The sequence below is a fragment of the Desmodus rotundus genome, chromosome 7 (genome assembly GCF_022682495.2).
Source record: "Desmodus rotundus isolate HL8 chromosome 7, HLdesRot8A.1, whole genome shotgun sequence".
Lineage (NCBI taxonomy): Eukaryota > Metazoa > Chordata > Mammalia > Chiroptera > Phyllostomidae > Desmodus > Desmodus rotundus.
In genome coordinates this window covers 55,633,967-55,640,471 of record NC_071393.1, presented here as the reverse complement: position 1 = coordinate 55,640,471, position 6,505 = coordinate 55,633,967, and the positions used below count along the sequence as shown (strand labels likewise).

The 6,505-nt window shown below is 40.5% G+C and overlaps 1 pseudogene; it reads right to left on the bottom strand.

The window, feature by feature from the left end:
• Positions 1 to 2,010: 2,010 nt before the first annotated feature.
• LOC112296578 (large ribosomal subunit protein uL30 pseudogene) lies at positions 2,011 to 2,709 on the bottom strand (annotated as a pseudogene).
• Between the last annotated feature and the right edge of the window lie 3,796 nt (positions 2,710 to 6,505).

Genomic DNA, 6,505 nt, shown 5'->3' with positions numbered 1-6,505 from the left:
GTGTCCTATTTGAGTGATTGAATGTATGGTCACCCTATCTTTAATAAGATGGTCTTTCTCATTCTTGAACAAGAGAACTATTTGGTGAAAGAAACTTGGCAAAGCAGGCCAATTTTTATACCATAATGTTTGACAGTGTTCCTTTGAAGATGATTCACTATTTATTACCTTTAATAAATAAATTTTTAAAATAAAATGTTTCATATCCAGAAGTACTTGAATAGTTCCACTTCTGAAGGCAGAATTTATTCCACAGACACATATATTCTCTCTTAGTTAGTATACATTAGAAATTTCTATCATTCAGAGAATAGAGAGTATTTATGTGTGTTATCTAAAGAAATTGTATACTAAATAAACCTCTTCTCAGATTATGAAACATAGATTTAAATGCATTTTGTATTTATTGACATCAAAGTTAAATGCTTTTTTAAAAATGATTTTATTTATTTATTTTTAGAGAGAAGGGAAGGGAGGGAGAAAGAGAAGGAGAGAAACATCAATGTGTGAGAGAAACATCAATCGGTTGCCTCTCACACACCCCTCAACTGGGACTGGGGTGCAACCTAGGCACGTGCCTTGACAAGGAATCCCACTGGTAACAACATTTCATTTTGTGGATGACACCCAACCAACTGAGCCACACCAGTCAGGGACAAAACTGAATGTTTATCCCTACCTTTCACTCACATTTAAGATCACTCTTGCATGGTTTTTCATTTCAATGAATGTTATTGACCACTAGAGGGAGAAACAAGAAAAGCTTTACAAATTTTGACAAATCAGAAATTAGTTACGTATCAGTAGGAAATTGCACTAATTTTATACAGATTCGAGGAGGGCATTCACAGATATTGTTGGCTGTTGGAGGTCTGTCAATTTTATGAAATCCAGCAGAAATAATGTAACAGAAAGATCACATTTCTGCCAGAAGGTAATTCTCTAAAGCGTGAGGAACAGCATGTTCTGTGGCTGACTAGCTAAATTATAGTTTTTTGTTTAATTTGTGCCTTTGCCCAAAGAGTAAGTGCAATAAATAAACATACTAACAAGGATGAATGAGGAAATGATGAAAGGATTAACTGCTTCAGACTTCAAAGGTGGAAAAAATGGCAAAAGGAAAAATACTACCATAAAACAATTACACTTCACATTAAGTGAATTTGACAATTAATACTTAAAAATTATAGTTAAATATATAGAACATACTTATAAAGTGACTGAAAATTCTAACCAGCTATAGGTCTGCTTATCTTAAGCTGCTCAATATGTGGATTTATCAAGAGACAATTTCTTGAAATCTATTATTTTGTTAGAGAATGTCTTTGAATTATTTGTTATCCAAGAAATTACTGACTCCCTTAGTTGTAAGAAAAATATATAAAATACATTAATTCAACAAATAAATGTTGGACATCAACTCAATCCTCAGAAGATTTAGGACTGACTTGGACAGGAATTCTTTTCCAAGAAATTTATTGTCTACATAAAAAACCTATTTATAAAAATCTGTAAAACAGGGTAGATGTGGGCCATACCATTAGAGAAGAAGAGTCAGAACACTATGGATGGTGAGAAGCAAAGGTTACTTCTAGTTTGATGTGTCTGTGGGGGTAGTTGGGGGTAAAGAGTGTGAGGATTCTGAAAGATGTGAATAGGGCCTGACGATGTTGTGATGACTTTATGTGCCAACATGACTGGGCCATGTGGTGCCCAGATATTTGGTCAAACATGATTCTAGGTATTTGTATAAGGTGTTTTTAGGTGATGTTTAACTGGTTTAAGAGTTAAATCAGCACACTGACTGACTTAGAGCATATTGTTCTTCACAACTTCTGTGGGTCTCATTTAATCAATTGAAGTCCTGACTAGAACAAAATGCTGACCTTCCCCCAAGTAAGAGAGATTTCTCTTGCCTGGTGGGTTTTTTTTTTAAATTTTAAAGTAGTTCCTGTTTATGAACTGACCAGATTACAAAAATGACCATGGTAGATACCTTAGTTCATTCTTCTAAAGAGCCTGTTGATCTGTTCCTCCCTGATGGGTGGTCTTTTTCTTTATTCCACCTTATGGAGAAGATAATTTGAAGGGCCACAGAAGTTGTTTGCTTCTTAGAAGCATTTTCCAACAGTATTGACCTCATGAATCAGACCCTCCATGCAGATGATGCCATATTTACCAAGAGATTGAGCAATTAATGTGTTGTCTGTCAGGGCAATTCGTTGGTTTTCCATAACCACACTTGTAGGTCAATTCATTTACTGACTTCAGGTTTGGGTATCCCCATGCAATAAATGGTCCCATAGTCCTCAGCATGTTAATCCAAGCCTTGTTGAGCTTAACGAAGGTGCCATTGAAGATCTGGCAAAAGCCAAGAAACTGCAGTACCTTTTGGACCTTTGGGTTCACCCCATTGATACCTCTGATCCTGAAGACAAATGCCAGTTTGGGCTCTGCAGGTACATAGAAGTTGCCAGCTTTTCCTGCCATTCTAGCCATTTGGATCTCAGATCTGTACATCTGCCTATATTCCTTGTGATAGTGCTTAGCTTTTTCATAGATAAGCTTCCTTCTTGCCTTGCAAAGCATCTTTTGGGCAAACTTCTTTCTCAGGGGCTTGATTTCCAGCTCTGCAAAATTCCTTTGCTTTTTCTTGAAGGTTTCTGGCACAGCAAGAACCTTCTTTTTCTTCTTTTCTGTACCTTCCATGGTTCCAGCCAGAAAAATAGGCTGCCTGAATGGTTTTTGAACTAAAACTGGGAAATCAGCTCTACAGATTTTGGATTTGCCAGCCTCCATCAATTTCATGAGTCAATTTCTCATAACAAATATCTTTACTTTTCTACAAATATGTCCTACTGGTTCTCTTTCTCTGGAGAACTTTAACTAATACACTGTTAATACTGCTTAAAAATAAGCATTTAATAATCAACCAACAAAGATCTATTTAGGGACTTCCAGCCAAGATGGAGGTGTAGGTAGACACACTGTGCCTCCTCGCACAACCAAAAGGAAAACAACAATTTAAAAACAAAAAACCACCAGAACTGACAGAAAATCAAACTGTATGGAAGTCCGACGACCAAGGAGATAAAGAAGAAACATTCATCCAGACCAGTAGGAAGGGTGGAGATGAGCATCCAGGTGGGTGGTGGAAAGGACTCACTGCAAGGCAGCGGCTGGCGGACCCAGCGAGGTGGCAGATTGTGGAGTGGGGTGGGCAAAGCTGCAGCTGGCGGGCGAGGCAGCAATTGGTGGACCAGGTGACAGACCTTGCAACCCAGAGTTCCAGCATGGGGAAATAAAGCCTCAAACCACTGGTAGAAAACACCTGTGGGGTTGAGGCGGCAGTGGGAGAAACTCCCGGCCTCACAGGAGAGTTCATTGGAGAGACCCACAAGGTCCTAGAACATACACAAACCCACCCCCTCGGGAAGCAGCACGAGAGGGGCTCAATTTGATTGTGGGTAGTGGAGGGAGTGACTGAAAGCAGGCAGAGAGTGGAGCAAGTGGCACTGTTCCCCATTGGACCCCTCCCCCACATACAGCAACACAGCCCAGGGCTGCGGGTTGCCCCACCCTGGTGAATACCTAAGGCTCCACGCCTTTACCTAACAGGCACACCAAGACAAAAAAAAATGGCCCAAATGAAAGAACAGATAAAAACTCCAGAAAAAATACAACTAAGCAACAAAGAGATAGCCAACCTATCATGTGCACAGTTCAAAACACTGGCAATCAGGAAGCTCACAGAACTGGTTGAATTTGGTCACAAATTAGATGAACAAATGAAGGCTATGCTAAGAGAAACAAAAGAAAATGTACAGGGAACCAATAGTGACAGGGAGGAAACTGGGACTCAAATCAATGGTGTGGACCAGAGGAAGAAAGAAACATCCAACCAGAAAAGAATGAAGAAACAAGAATTCAAAAAAAATGGGGAGAGGCTTAGGAACCTCCAGGACATCTTTAAATGTGTTCCAACATCTGAATTATAGGGGTGTCAGAAGGAGAAGAGGAAGAACAAAAATTGAAAACTTATTTGAACAAATAATGAAGGAGAACTTCCCTAATCTGGCAAAGGAAATAGACTTCCAGAAAGTCCAGGAAGCTCAGAGAGTCCCAAAGAAGCTGGACCCAAGGAGGAACACACCAAGGCACATCATAATTACATTCCCCAAGATGAAACAGAAGGAGGGAATCTTACAAGCAGCAAGAGAAAAGAACACAGTTACTTACAAAGGAGTTCCCATAAGACTGTCAGCTGATTTCTCAAAAGAGATCTTACAGGCAAGAAGGTGCTGGAAAGAAGTATTCAAAGTCATGAAAGACAAGGACCTCTATCCAAGATTACTGTATCCAGCATAGCTATCATTTAGAATGGAAGGGCAGATAAAGTGCTTTCCAGATAAGATCAAGTTAAAGGAGTTCATCATCACCAAGCTCTTATTCTATGAAATGTTAAAGGGACTTATCTAAGAAAAAGGAGATCAATAATATGAACAGTAAAATGACAACAAACTCACAACTATCAACAAAACCTAAAAAAAAACAAAAGCAAACTAAGCAAATAACTAGAACAGGAACAGAATCACAGAAATGGAGATCACACGGAGGGTTATCAATAGGGGAGTGGGAGGGGGAGAGAGGGGAAAAGGTACAGAGAATAAGTAGCATAAATGGTAGGTGGAAAATAGACAGGGGGAGGGTAAGAATAGTGTAGGAAATGTAGAAGCCAAAGAATTTATATGTATGACCCATGAACGTGAACTATAGGGAGGGAATGTGGGAGGGAGGGGGTGTGCAGCATGGAATGGAGTTAATTGGGAGAAATGGGACAACTGAATAGCATAATCAATAAAATTATTTAAAAAAAAAGATCTATTTGATACCACTTTGAGCCCAGTGTGAGGCTGGACAATGGGAGATATACTGGAATAGAATCTATTTATAGAGAATTCTGATAAATCTAGAGCTGCTTCAAACAAGAATGGAAATACATGCTGATAAAAACAATAGATTTTAAAACAAGTATTCTATTATATTAATTTATTATTAAAGTAAAGGAAAAAGAAACCAACTACAGAATTAAAGACGAAAGCACACTGAGACTGGTAGGAAGGATAGAGATGCAGAATGGTTTAGTCCCACAACCATGTGCAGTGGCAAAAAGTCAGGAGAGATTTCTCAGGAGTGAGGGGTCCAGCCCTGCACTAGGCTCCCCAGCCTAGGTTTCCAGTGCCAGGAAGAGAAGTCCCATAACTTCTGGCTGTAAAAACCAGCAGGGATTGAGGCTGTGGAAGACAGAAACTGCTGGGGTCTCAAGGCAGTTCCTTTAAAGCGTCTGTGCACAGACTCACTTGAACTCATTCCCTCAGAGCTCCAGCATGGGGGCAGCAGATTGAAAGGCATCAGAGACATATGGGGAGGAACTGAATTGTCCAGGATCAGAGAGAGAGCTGGGGGGCAGCTTTCTCCCAGACAAAAGTGCTGGCAGAGGCCATTGTTCCTTTTCTGAGCCCTCCTGCCCCCTGCCACAGAGTCACAGAGCCATCAGATGGGTGCCATATATGAGATGCCATCAGCCTGGCTCACATGCTTGCCCCGTGCTGGTGATTCCCTGAAGCCCTGCCCCACCCAACTTTCAGGCCCACCAAAGCTGTTTCCAGTGATCTTTCCATATGAAAGGCTTCTTTTGGCACATGCTTCAGATTTTCCTAAATTCTCTCAAATAAGCAGCATCTGGCCTCAGTGAGCCTGGTATCTCTTGCTAAGTTGCCCCAGGCCTGGCAGTAGCAGCAACTGGACTTAGTTCATAGGTTGACCTCACAAGTGGCAGCCATCAGCAGATCACTTTGTAACTTATGCTGTGTGACCCTGGACAGAGCACAGGTGGTGGCTGACCCTGGGTGTGCTTCTCTACAGGACACTTACTACATTAGACCACTCTACCAAGCCTGGGTGATGGAACAGCTCTAGCTAATACATAGAAACAAACACAGGGAGGCTGCCAAAATGAGGAGACAAAGAAACATGACCCAAGTGAGAGAACAGAACAAAACTCCAGAAAAAGAACTAAAGAAAATGGAGACAAGCAATCTACCAGATTCAGAGTTCAAAACAGTTATAAGGATGCTCAAGGAACCCAGCGAAGATCTCAACAGCATAAAAAATATACAGTCAGAAATGAAGGATACACTAATTGAAACGAAGAGCAATTTACCGGGAATCAACAGTAGAGTCCATGAAGCTAAGAATCAAATTAGCAGTTTGGAATATAAGGAGCAAAAGCCAATCAATCAGAACAGCAAGAAGAAAAAAGAATTTTTTAAAAATGTGGACATTGTAAGGAGCCTCTGGAACAACTTCAAGCATACCAATGTTTGCATCATGGGTGTGCCAGAAGGAGGAGAGAAAGAGCAAGAAACTGGAAACCTATTTGAAAAAATAATGACAGAAATATTCCCTATTCTGGTGAAGGAAATAGGCATACAAGTCCAGGAAG